The sequence below is a fragment of the Numenius arquata genome, chromosome 7, assembly GCF_964106895.1.
Source record: "Numenius arquata chromosome 7, bNumArq3.hap1.1, whole genome shotgun sequence".
NCBI lineage: Eukaryota > Metazoa > Chordata > Aves > Charadriiformes > Scolopacidae > Numenius > Numenius arquata.
Window position 1 is genome coordinate 3,410,923 of NC_133582.1, and position 14,452 is coordinate 3,425,374.

The following is a 14,452-nucleotide window of genomic DNA, read 5'->3' on the forward strand; positions in this document are numbered from 1 at the left end:
AATAAGAAAGAAGGGCAGAGATCCCTATGCTCTTTCCAAAGTCACATGCAACATTATAGAATCACAGAATGGTTAGAGTTGGAAGGGACCTTAAAGATCATCCAGTTCCAACCCCCTGCCCTGGGCAGGGACACCTCCCACCAGACCAGGTTGCTCCAAGCCCCATCCAGCCTGGCCTTGAACCCCTCCAGGGATGGGGCAGCCACAGCTTCTCTGGGTAACCTGGGCCAGCGTCTCACTACCCTCACAGTAAAGAATTTCTTCCTAATATCTAATCTAAATCTCCCCTTTTTCAGTTTAAAACTGTTCCCCCTCATCGTATGGCTTCACTCCCTGATCAAGAGTCCCTCCCCATCTCTTCTGGAGCCCCCTCCAGGTACTGGAAGACTGCTATAAGGTCTCCCTGGAGCTTTCTCTTCTCCAGGCTGAACAACCCCAACTCTCTTGGCCTGTCCTCATAGCAGACATGCTCCAGGCCTCTGACCATCTTCATGGCCCTCTGCTGGACCCATTCCAACATTGAACTCTTCCTTAGTTGGACTCAGCCTCCCTGAATTTCACCAGCCTCCATATATCCCTCCCTCACCCAGACTCTCTTAATGGCGCCTCCACAGCCTCTCTTTCCCCCTACGATGAAGTGATACCCTTGCGTTGCTTTCCTTTTTCTCCCTGCCACTGCAGCAAGCCCAAATTTGCTGCTGGAAGCCTCCTGACATTTGCACTCATGGCACATCCTACGAGGAGCATGTGCCCGAGCCCCTGTGTCAGGCGAAGAGATGGAGCTGTCGGGCCACAGTGTCTGTCGCACGTTCCTGCATCTTCCCCAGACTCTCCAAGGCTTTGGGTGATGTCCACTGGGCATTTATAGTAGGTCCTAAAGGTAGAGGCTTTAATATCCATCTGGTGAAAGTTTTCATTGTGTTTGTTGGGAATTTATGAGTAAGGATTTGAGAACTTGGTTGTCTAATTCTTTGTGGTCTTGCTCACTTGATTTTTGATTTACACAGGGACTTTAACTAGAAGTGCAATTCTTAAAGTCAATTAAATTAGGGTGTCTTTTTTTGCAAGGACACTTTCAGATCGATCTCAGCCTGGTTTACATTGATTTTTTTTTTACTTGCAGAACTCAACCAACGCCGCTAGCTCCAAACGAGCACAAGTATTCCTGTGTGAGGCTTTGCAAGAATGTCGGGTGCAGTGCGGAAGCAAAGCACAAAGTGAGAAGCTGCAGTGCTGTTACCAGAGCAAACCAAGGTCCTGAATCCTCCATCACCTTGAGATCCATTTACTCCTGCTGAGTAAATAACCACCTGGCACGGAGACAGAGTGCTTTCTCAGTCTATTTATTAGAGGTTTTTTTTTTTTTTTTTTTGAGGTAAGGGGAGAAGAGAGTGGGGCTATGAATCTGAGCTCCAGTATTAACTAAATAAATCCAGTATATTCTTCCTAAATATAGAGTTATTCCTGAGGGAGAATAAGAAATATACTTCCTCCACTACATGGCCAAGGTTTAAACCTTAAGTTTATGTCTGCACTCTGCAGACTGTACTAGGGAGATCTTTCCTCCCCTCCCTTCAATGTATTAAAAATAAAAGCTCAGTGAGCTCGAAAGCATTTTGTAAAGACATTTGAGAAACCGATCACTCATAAGACTAGAGCAATGAATAGGGTTCCAGCTCGTTAAAAGTAGGGACTCTCCTCTGTTGTGCAATGAGACTGCACGACAGAACGGACGTCACAGCTAATAGCAGGAGGCAGAGTGTCCAAAGGCTGCAGCTCATCAGAAAGGTGAGACAATGACTGTGTAGTGCCTTTTAACAACTTCCACCTCATAACGCAGCAGCCCAGCATTGCAAACTAGTGTAAGAGCCAGGAAGGAAACCCAAACCAGCTCTGTTTGATATTTTGGGTAGTGGGAGAAATTAGTGCCACCCCCCTGGGCTCTGGGTGGTGATGTGTGATGGTATCAGTATGGTTGTTTTGGAGGTGGTAGCACTGTCTCTGAAGAAGAGAGGGGCAGAGGTACCAGGCAGGAGGTCCAAGTGCCCCTGTGTGACAGACCAGCCGGGATGGAAATGATAAAAAGCTAAGTTCACACCCTAACGGTTAATTAGTTATTTTATTTACCCTTTACATCGAAAGCTGTGAAAATTAAAGGGTCAAAAGGGTCTGCAGTGATTCTGGCTTCGAAGCACTGCAGTAATACGGCTATTTGGGGGTTCTGTAATCATTTTGATTTAATGAGAACTTTCCCATGAAAGACACAATTCACTGGCGGGCAGCATGCGAAGCCAGCCCGACCTGGAGGCATCAGTCGTTTATACTGCTGTTGGCTCCCAGCACATCCACAGGCAAGCCACTGTTAAGGCTCTTCATGAGTTTGTATTTACTCTGCGCTGCAGCTTGAATACGCACTGGGCCTCTTTTTAGAAACGATGGCACAGACACAGGCACCCGTTCCTGTCTGTGAGCAGAAGCCAGCCAGCATGGTCGCCTAAAACGTTCTTCTGTCCAAATTGCCACTTGAACGATATGATTTTTCTCCCAGAGCAGAGCCCTCGCACCTCATCGTTGCCCCTTTCACACAGGCAAGAGGCAGGAGAAAGCTGCCAGCGGCCACCGCAAGTGGTCCCCCCCACTTCCCGCAGAAGTCTCCTGGCATAGATGTGTCTCCTCCAAACCTTGGATGAGCCCAGCTGGCCAACACCACCCTGAGGATGTACAAGTACTGATGGGCCCTTCTAATGGCCAAGTGCTAATTATAACGTATAAATTATGATCTCTGGCTTGCCCAAAGGGCAGATACAAGCCCGGTCTGAATGGCAGGGTTGTGCAGCCCAGGAAGCCACAAATGGACTGAGGGGCACAGGACCATTTACACTCCACGAGGTCATACCTCTTCACCCCTCTGCCGGTAAATCCACCACAGAAGGTCTTAATATAGAGAAAGGTGCAAATTCATCATCAGCCCTCCCAAGAGCATATTAACTTAACCAGCGTTACAAAGTTTTCTTGGAGCTGCAGGAACATTAGGGATTTCTTTAACTATAAAGAGCATAGACATGATAATGAAAGCTTTGTGTACGAGCCAGGAGGTGTTCGCCATTGCCTGCAGGTGCCTGGGATGTGAAGTCTGTTTCACAAATGCCAAATGCACTGAGTCTGAGCACAACAAATGCCTGCTTACCTCTTTCTCCATATTTTGATAGGTTAATTAAAAAAAATTAATTAAAAGTCAAGATTTTATTTAATCCTTTTTTGGTTTCCCTGTTAAGTTACCCCAGTCTTGTACAGCTGATCTCCAGAGCAGTTAAAGTAGTCAAACCCTGCAAAATGCTCCACAAAACAGAGAACTCGGGAGCGTCCAGATTTCACCACTGGACACATCTTGATCCCATCTCAGAGTGACACCTGGCAATGTCCCTTAATATTGTCCGTGTCTTGGTTGTTATAAGAAGGCAGCCGACTGTATGAACTAGACCGGGGGACCTGCAGTATATTCCAGCCATTCCCTGTGTTGGGATGCTCATCAGACTACTGTAGATCTGGTTGTGTGTACCTGGTGCTGGTTCCCCACCAACACATCACTCCAGCAGAAACCAGCACTGCCTCCAAATGGATTTATCCTGTCCACTCACCACTGCAGTTCATTCTGCCTGTTCCTAGTGTCCCTGCAACCGTGTTATGTCTCAGAACAGGCTCATACCCAGTTGAAAATGAGTCATTTTTTCCAGGATAGTTTGCAGCTGAATCCATTCCCCAATCAACTCTCCACACCACCTCACAAACGTGGAGGCCAGCTATGGGAGGCGAGCAGCAAGGAGAAGCTGTGGTCATCACTTCAACGCACTTCCACTTGCTGTAGAAAAGTCCTGCTCTGAGATGTCCTGTTGGAAAACAGTCACAGCAGGACAGGTGTAGCTCTAAGAAATTTTGGGAATGTGTGAGTCCTAACTGATAGATCTAATGAGCCAGCAAGGGCAGTGGAGCAGCTGAGAAGGGCTGGTGATGCTACCTACATCAGAAAGGGGATACTGCTCCATTAGTGTAAATCCATATTGATAAGCAAATGCATTTTTTCATCCTTACACCCTGCATAATGCTAACCCATACTCTAATATACCTTGGAAGATCACTTATTCCAGGGCAGACCTACAAAATTACAGAGTAATGGCTTTCATTCTGTGAGAGCTGCTTGAGAATCAATGCAATTTTATTAAGAGATCCACAAACAGGAACTAAGAAAGCAAGCTTACTGCCAGCGTGCTTAAATCCACCCCGCAGGAGTCTACAGCAGAGCTTGAAAACATTTCGGGACTTGCAGGAGAGTCTGAAAAACACAGTTGTTGAGAGTCTCCAGCCTTGGGTTGTAGGGTCCCCAAGAGGGTGGCTGGCAACCTGCCATGGACATCTCTGCAGGAGCCTGGCTCACGCAGGTAACACAGGGTGACATTCTCCAGGGCTACTTTTATCTTGGCAAGTGTTAGCCTTAACTGAGTGGAGTGAAAATATAAAGCCTGTAAAGCCAATCTCAGCATGGGCTCCTGTAAATTTCACCTTTCCTAAAGAGCTTCCAATTAACAACGTGATGTAGAAAGTAAATCATTATTTTTCATGGAGGTTTCATCCAACTCCTTGCTCGCCCTGTGCCCCTGCAGGGCAGGCTCTTTCTGTCACCAGGAACCTTTCTAGCAGTGCTTTCATGTAGCTTCACTCACCAGAGGACTATCTGCAGAAGACAGACGAATAAATGTGCAAACTATTATGATTTTGAACACTCCTTTTTTGGGGGATATTGTTAATACTTGAAAAATGTTTTCTGCTTTTCTTTTTTTTTTTTTTTTCTCCCTTTCCCTTCTGAATCCATCACAAATATGGTAGCTGAAGGGAGCCGCTCTTGGCAGGGAAAGAACAAAGGGAGCCTCTTTCTTCCCCTGGTGAATTCCAAGTCCTAAAACACTAGAATGTGCTAAATGCATTTAACCACAGGACAAAAGTGTTTTATATTTTAAATGACTTCCAGTTGATTTCTTGTGCTTTATACCTATTTCTTTTCTGGTTAGGCAAAGAGTTTACTGCAGATGCTCCGGGGCAGAAAGTGCATCGTTACTATGGCCCAACACTCATTCATTCTTTCCTTCACTTCATGCCACTTTGGCTCCCCAAGAAACTTTTATTTAAGCATCTTTTCAGCACAGAGACCCATTTTCAGGCATAGACGGGAAAATAATTTGTAGCTCCCGGTGGAGGAGACTTGAGCTAGCTACCAGGAAAGGCAGCTATTAGGTGCTTCCCAGGAGACTGGAGTATAGGCAATAATCTCTCTGAAACTGCTTTTAATTACAATTTGGGACATATATGAGTCTCAACACCGGGCACTGAGGGTATTTTAAAGGAACTGTAGTTCTCCATATTTACAGTCCCTTCTACTACAGGTGGAATATGTGATTTAGTGAAATGGGCACAAACTTGAATATAAGAAGTTCCACCTAAACATGAGGAGGAACTTCTTGGCTTTGAGGGTGGCAGAGCCCTGGAAGAGGCTGCCCAGAGAAGTGGTGGAGTCTCCTTCTCTGGAGACATTCCAAACCCCCCTGGACATGTTCCTGTGGGACCTGCTCTGGGTGACCCTTCTCTGGCAGGGGGTTGGACTAGATGATCTCCAGAGGTCCCTTCCAACCCCGTATCATTCTGTGAGTCTGTGATTCTGTGACAACAACTGATATAGCAGAATCCTGACATTTGGGGCTGTTAATGCATTTCTGCTTTAACTGAACACTCTTTACAGTGGGTCACTAGTTTAACTGTTTAATTATACTCCTAGGATCATAAGACCATGCTGTCCAAGTGTTTCACAAGTGGCATCCCCTCAGTCAGGAAATCATGCATTTCCAGCCCATGAAAAGCAGAGGGAGAAAGTAGAGCAGCAACATCACCGTGTGTGCTTTGGTCTAGCTGAGAGTAATTAGCTAAGGTGGAGCAGCCCTTGGAGCCAAGGTGAAGCTGAGCCAAGAAAACCATTGTTTCAGTGAGATTTAGTAGCAATTAATTCCATATAGCATATAAACAGAGAAGGTGAAAATCAAGAGAAGGCATCGAGAGAGGTAGGATGAGGGAAAAAGTGACTGTAGTCTCAACAGGGTCTGTCCTCCCACTTTCAGAAAATAATTTGAAATAGTGGATGATGTGTGTGACAGATACATGAGCTGTGGCAGACAAACCTTTCGGCGCAGAGGTGCTGAATTCAACACAGTATTCGCTTACCAGTCAAGGGCAGTTCTACTTTGCTGAAATAAGGGATGGATCTCTTACAATGGTAATGAACAAAGAGATCCATTTATACTGCTGCAGAAGCCTGCTATTTGAGTTACTGCTTTTCTTTGCATTTATATTTGGGGGAGTAGACAGCAAAATAAAAGGTGGTGTAACTTACATGACCAGTGCAAATATGAAAAGACTGGTTTTAAAATTGCATTACATATCTTTTACTCAGTTACACTTGCACAGAGTTAGTATAAAATGTTTTCAATCAAAATTGTCCCTTTACTTCCATCACTGGTATCTTTTGATGCCTTTTGTATTCCAAATATACAGACATATCTGTCCTCAGATAAGGAACAAAGCATTTAGATTGCACTCTTGATATGAAATATTGACATACTGGATGAGTAGACGTGTAGCCCATTCCTACAGGATGTGTATGGGTCAAGAATGTAGCATGATTGAAACAGGTACTAGAGACATTTTGGTTGAAATAAAATTTATGTTGGCTAGGAATCCAGTGTTAACATATATAACAACAGAGTACACTTAAGGATGATAAAAATATAACTTTCCAAGACAAAAATAACATCCTCATCCCAGGAAGTAAGATGAGTTTTTCAAAGAGAGTAACAATTAGATTTTTCTTTATCTATGCTGGAGTTTGTCCATTTTAAGCCTCTGCTGGAGACAGGATGCTAACTTTTATGGTCTCATCTGATCCCGCATATGAACATCTTTATGAAGCAGCAGTGTCGAACCCAGTAAGAACAGGGACCTCTTTTAGACTCCCTGGAGTGTACAGGCTTCTGGTCTAATTCACATTGCTTCTTTGACCAAATGTGGAAACAAAAACTTCTCATCTATATATTCTGCTACAGAGTCTGAAATACTCCTCGTGCTTTGCTAGGTATGGCTCAAACAGCCACGACCAGAACCACAACCTATTGCAGCTACTCCAGAATTTCCTACAGATGTCCTCAAGACCTTGATAGGCATCTGGAAGACTAGCCCATGTGGTGCTCCAGCTTGCCATGGTTTCTTTGTCACTGCTTCCCAAGCTACGATCATAACCCTGGGTGCAGAAGGAGACACAGGACGCCAGCAAAAGCTTCAGGAAAAAAACGAAAGAATGGTCCTGTCTATTTTGTGTTTGTATATGAATATAAATAGTCACTTGCAGTTATGAAAACTTTGAGAAATTATGGAAAAGAAAGATCAATGGAAGTGGCATTAAGTCAAATTAATTCAGTTGACTGGTTATATAGGTTGGATAATTACTTCACCTCAGCATGGATATACTTGTGCCTTTAAGGAACGCACTGAGACACCAACTTTGGCTCTAGCCCTATGAAAAGCAAGGCATTGTAGGATATTCAGTAATTTCCACAGCTAATTTGGCTACAAATCACCCAAATGACTGGCCACTGAGCACTCATTTTCCAGACAAAGCACATCCAGCCTATTGCTTTAAAGCAGAGAAGTGGTTTGGAGAAAGCAGTTGCTTTCTAGAATTTTGTTGTTGTCATCATTTACTCCCATTTTAGAAAGTAATCAATGAAAATCCTATTTTTGATGCATTATTCACTTGGCCTGCCATGCAGAGAAAATTGGGGTTCTATCAGTCTGAAATTTCTTCCTGGAAAAAATCTGCACAGATTCAGAGCACCGCTCTGTTGATTTGACCATATTACTGGAACATTTTTAAAGGTTTTTTTTTTAATGTGTTAGTCAACAGTCAGCTTATTAAGAGGTTCTTGGCCCGACAACATGTAAATGGACTCAATAAGACCTTTGAACTGGAAGAAAGGGGACTTTGGACTGAGCTATTTTCTTCAAGATTCATATTCATTCTAAGAAAAGAACTTCCCAGCAATTATGTAAAGCTTTGACTCAATTGAGCAAGGAAGGAGTGAATTTAAAAATTTACTGCTCAGGCAGTTTCTTAAGGAGGAGTACATGTGGGCTGTTCAGGCAAGAATCTGAAATACAGTATATAGAGAAGAAAAGCAGGTACTGTTCATATTCCAGAAAAGACAGCTGGAAATCATTTCAAATTTAGAACTACTGGCATGCACGGTGCATCCATTAGGTATTGCTGTTAGTCAGCACATTCTGACAATCGTCCCTACACAATGAATTTGGAAAAATAAATGATAAAGACATGCCAAAGAGGAAAAATAAAAGAGTACAGTTGTCTATATAATATGCCTGATAACTTGTGATTCCAATAGTGTCTTTTCAAATACCTGGGGAGGTTTAAGAAAGCTAAGTTACAAAATTGTTACTTTGTCACTCAAAAAAAAAAAAAAAAAGCTTTTTGGAATGGAAAAAAGAATCACCAATGCACTCAAGTGTATAGCTCACTGGTGTCAGTTACAAGGAAGCTGGAAGAGAATATAAAGGGGCAAGTGAAAACTAATATGGAATTTAAAAAAAAAAAGAGGAAATGAAGCCAATGAACAATCAAAGCAATATAAGGCTCAAAAGGGGTTCCAGGTTTCTCCTGATTTCTGTGACTGTCCAGTGGCTCCTCTTCCTCTGTGAGGATTTTGGTAACTTTCTTTCACTTGTCTTTTTTTTTTTTATACCATTTTTGCCCTCCCCACTAGCACTGGCCTGAGCAGTGCAGGTGTTCACGTGCAACCATGTTCACGTGCCTGTGTTTCTGCATGCTCTGGACAGCATGTTTTAGGGGCTGGATGACAGCTCTATTTATCAGGGGAAGGAGGGTTGGCAAAAGGGACCTTAGACCTTCTCCTCTCCTTCCCCTCCCCAGGTCCGTTTCAGAGAGAGCTTCATTTCTTTTTTTTTTTTTCTGTGCTCCAGGATCCACTGTGTGACAAAACACAGAGAAACTCTTTGTCTTTTTCCACAAGTATCAGTCTTCTGATGCGATAAGATGGGGGATGGATGGGAACTGCTTTGGGGAGCAGTGGGACTGCCCTGATGACTTCCAGGAGCTGGATGAAGGTCTAGAACAATGTGCCCAAGAGTTTCTGCTGTTGTTGGTGCAGGGGTTGCACCAAAGCGTCTTGTAGAGAGAAAAGTAAGAAAAAAGCAATGGAGATTGGTCTTTTGGTTTCTTTACTAAAGGAAATTAAAGGGAAAAATTAGGCAGGAATTAAGTCTCAATGACTCACTTGATCATCTTAGTGGCATCCTCTGGACCTGTTCCAACAGATCCATCTCCTTCCTGTGCTGAGGACTCAGGACTCCAGGTGGGTGTCTCACCAGAGTGGAGTAGAGGGGCAGAATCAGCTCCCTAGTCAGTATTTGTCGAGTTGTCCATCACCATGGTTCCAGGATAGGACAGAGTTTCTCAGCTTATGATACTGGAAGACATAAATAGTAGTATTGGACAAAACTGACTTGGTTATAGAAAAGTTGCTTCTGAAGAATGCTTACAACAAGAATATTCTGGTGATCAAAACATTAAAAGAGTAATTCTAGATTGAATAAAACATTTTGTTGGACTGAAAAATATTTAAGATGTTTAGATGTCATAAAACACAGCAAATTTCAAAACAAAATGTTACTTTTGCATGAAATAGAAAATTATTGTTTTGCAAAATATCTAATTGATACCCTTATTCTTTTCTCCATTTTTTATTTAAAATAATTATTTGAAATTGAGTTAGACATATTAAATGTTTCAGTTGAGCCAAAATTGCAATTTTTATGGCAAAAAAAAAAGCCAGATACAATGTCTTGTTGATCTCAGCCTCTGTCTGGCCCTTCACAAAATGTTGACTGAATTAGTAATAAAACATTCTGCTTAAGTACATAGCAAACCTTCACATTTGAGGGTTCAAAAATTAAGCTGGAAATTTAGTGGATATCACATTTTCAGTCTTTGTTGTTTTTTTTTTTCTTGAGATGGGATAACCTGGAACAACTATGTGCTTTTTTTTCTTTCTTTTTTTCCCTCCTTTTTTTTTTTTTTTTCTTTTTGAATTACCTCATCTTTTCATACTTCAAAACTGAGACTTGTAAGGATCTTTCTTGGAGGACTTAGACCAGTTCTTATTTTTATTTAAACAGACAAATAAAACTTTGAAAAATTTTATATGAATAAAGCCATACTGGCATCAACTAAACAGAATTCATAGCATTAATAGAATGTGGTAACAAAATTTGAGGGATTTGGATCTGATCTGAAACACCTCTAGCCACTCAGGTGTGTGTATGGTCTCCCCATTTTAATTACTTATGTGTAGAAAATACCTAATAGGAAAGGAACAGGTCATAGGTCAGAAATAACTAACAGCTAATTAAGATACAATCAAATATTCGTGCTGTGGCCTGTTGTAGCCACTGGGGACTCGCAAACATTCATTTCCATCTGTTGATGCTAAGCTATATCCATTCAAACACTTAAAGCTTGCAAGCGTTTTCTACTGCAAGCCTTCCAAGAGTCACAGTTTAACTACTATTTTAAAAGTTTCTTGATTTACTTCAAATTCAACTCCCACTGAAGCTACCGAGCGTCTTTCCATTACTCAGGTCCTTCCTGACAGGCAGATGAAATACACCCATTACTAGATTCAGTCTCACAAAATAGGCATCCCAAAGAGAGGCTAGAGACACCAGAAAGCAAATTGTCTGAGGGACTTAACTGTGCTGGACCATACATATTAATTAGCAGTGGCACCCTTGAAAGAGAAATGAGATAGATCTGCTAGACCTGTACACCCCCCACCCCGAAGAGAGGTTTTGCAGCTCCTCAGTCTTCCAGCACAGGAAGGACATGGACCTGTTGGAACAGATCCAGAGGAGGCCACAAAGATGATCAGAGGAATGGAGCCCCTCTGCTGTGAGGACAGGCTGAGAGAGTTGGGGTTGTTCAGCCTGGAGAAGAGAAGGCTCCGGGGAGACCTTAGAGACCCTTCCAGTCCCTAAAGGAGCTCCAGGAGAGATGGGAAGGGACTCCTGATCAGGGAGGGGAGTCATAAGACTAGGAGGAATGGTTTTAAACTGAAAAAGAGGAGATTTAGATTAGATATTAGGAAGAAATTCTTTACTGTGAGGGTGGTGAGACCCTGGCCCAGGTTGCTCAGAGAAGCTGTGGCTGCCCCATCCCTGGAGGGGTTCAAGGCCAGGCTGGATGGGGCTTGGAGCAACCTGGTCTGGTGGGAGGTGTCCCTGCCCAGGGCAGGGGGTTGGAACTTGATGATCTTTAAGGTCCCTTCCAACCCAAACCATTCTATTATTCTTTAATCCTGTTCATATTAAAATGTTCCAGTAATAGAAAGAATATTTGATAACTTGTAATGTTTGATTATTGACATTCTGAAACATCCTATTCGTTATTTTTTGTGCAGCCTGGTGGCTCAGGGAGACATGAACCCCTGTCGCTGCTGGATGGAATGTCAGGTTTGCTTCTGCAGCACTTTGTTTCTTACAATTTTGCCATCGAAGCTCTGAGAAGATTAAAATACAAACCTCTTACCTTGTGTCATCTGCAGTTTGCAAATATAGTGGACAAACTGCATAACATGGAATTGCATTTACTAAAGAACTTCCTTCTCAAGAGGAGTCAGAAACCCAGTCTTGCAGATATCAGGAGCTCTGCAGAAAAAGATAGCTAAGGCCTTGAAAAAATATCCTCGCTGTGGACGCACAAGAGCTAATTGGAAGCTTATCTCCATTTCTGTTACACGTTTGAGTAGGCTGAGAGATATCTCATTTCCACGCACTTACATGGAGAAAACAGTCTCCATTCAGCTGCTTCTTTAACTCCCTGCTGGGGGAAGGCGTTATGCAGAGTTATTTGTCGGCAGAAGAAAGGGTTGCATTAGTGAAGTTTCCATCTCCAAAGGTATTTAACAGATATCACGGAACCTGTAAGAGGAAACACCATATAGGTCATGGCATCTGCAGTTGAGGGAAGACTCCTTTATCTCTACATCTTTTAAAACTCTGGTCTTTGTGATATTTTAGTGCTTTAAGAGAGGTAGATTTCTTCCTGCCTCCTGCCCCCAGACACTTCACAAAGTAAACGTTAGTTTGACGTATTTTCAGCATTTGATAGGAATCTAATTCCTAAAACTAAAAACCATAGCTTCTTCAAATTGTCTTAAGCCAGGTACTAACAGGATAAAATCCTCAACTTTTCGACGGCCAGAGTCCCTCACGTGTATCAGTCCCTCCCTGATCCACTTCACCCATAGTGTTTGTGCCTCAAACTGAGTTATCATCAGATGAAAGGCAAATGAGAATGACCCAGTGAGAATATTTTGAGTAGCCTTTAAAACTTTTACATATCATTTTACATGTCTAGACAAATCCTGCAAAGCCTGGTGACCAAAATAGAAATTGCTTCATAAATATCAGATATCCATGAAACCTTGTGGCTAACCGAAAGCAATCACCTGTATCAGCTACCGTGAGTTAGACCTAGTTAGCGTAGTTCTCAGCATAAGCCCAGGAACTTTAACCGAATTTCTGCTGTAGTAGATGAAATATGATCAACCACCTCCCCCAAACAACAGAGCAGTCTTTGGTGTCCCTTGGAGCAGGGAAACAGAGACTGAAACCATGCAAAAAAAAAAAAAAAGAAAATGTTAATCTTCAAGGAGTACAGAAGTGTCTGGGACATGTCTGGAACAAATTGATTGTGGATGCCAACAACTGTGGTGACAGCAAATCAGGAAACAGCAGCTCAGGCTGATCAGACAAACCACCAATGTGGTGTTTTCCTACCCAGGAAAATTCTTTAACTCAGGAAACCTAGGAAAGAGCACTGGGGTCTTCCCAGGAGTTCCTGATGATTTTGGTGAGGGATCCACAACTCTGTAGTTGTGAGGGATCCAGAACCACCTTTGGGGAGGCCAGGGAGGAGGGAAAGAGCCAAGGAAACCCCATGTTCCTGTGCCGGGATGAAGCACAGCATGGCAGAAGCCACCACGTTGACCTGCCCAACCTCCCTCTGGGACTCGTGCCATCTCACACACAAAACAAGGAGGTCACAGAAGAAACCACTGTGCTAATCTGCCCAATTTCTCTCCCTCACTGCACCATCTACCCCACAAGACAGGGAAGTCCCATCATCCCTAAAATTACATGTTTCTGTGAGTAAAATGTTCTCGCAGTCAAATCCACAATACCACTTTCCAGGCAATCAGCACAGAATAAATATATTAACCTACCTGGAGAGCTTAGACCTTCCACTGACAACACTTATTGGAAAGTGTTGGCCTTCACTCCGTGTAGGCCAAGAGCCACTTCATGTCATGGAGAAGTGATAAGCAATGGAGGCTTACATTTCTTGCAGTTCTTTGGGATGACCTACCTGATGATGAGGTAAAGGAAGAGCCATTCCTTGCTTCTAATCACTCTCATCTAGGCAAACAAAAGATTTGTCAAGTTAACCTGGAGTACTTGAGGTTAAGACATCCAGGTAGGGGTTGTGCATACCTGAGCCCATATGTCTTGTTAAGATTTGTGTCATAACAAATGTGTTGCTTCATTTACATCATGCACTATAACCCAGAGAAAGAGAAAAATCCACAAACTATGCAGGTTCCTTGCAGACCAGAAAAGACTGGACCATTACAGCTCAAATCAGCCTTTACCTTCATAAAATGTTCTGTGTTCACTCTCTTAGCTGAGAATAAGGCTGGCCTAACTTTGATTCAGTTTAATCCGTGACTAACTGATTTAAAGTAAATCCAAATAAATGTTACCTTTCCTCTGAAACAAGGTGTGAAAAAGGATGCAGCTTTCTGCATTGCTTTGATTTAACTACATAAATTCACACCTACAGTTATATTGGTGTCACGTTCTCAAGGAGCAAAGCCTTTTGGGACTTCCTGTCTCTCTTGCTCGGCCTTCTGTTTTCTTATTCTTTTCGAGTTTAATGGCATGATTACCCAAACACAGTGATTTATTCAGCCCTTATTATTCCAAGGAAGTTGTTAACAAGTCATGGATTGGGTGTTAGGTTATTTAAGGCTATTAACAAGACATGCAAATACTCAGGCACGTACTTGTGATTGACACAGAACTGCACTAGTAAAATACATACATTTTAAAGCTTCCCCTGGCTCGAACTCTATGGGTAGCGCGGCTTAGAGTTGTCCTTACCCATTAAGGTCTTCGTGGCACGTAAATGCTTCTAACTCTTTCTGACTTTTTAATTGCTCTTCAAAGGGTGCTGGCAGCACGCTGGGCACACAATGCAGGCTCA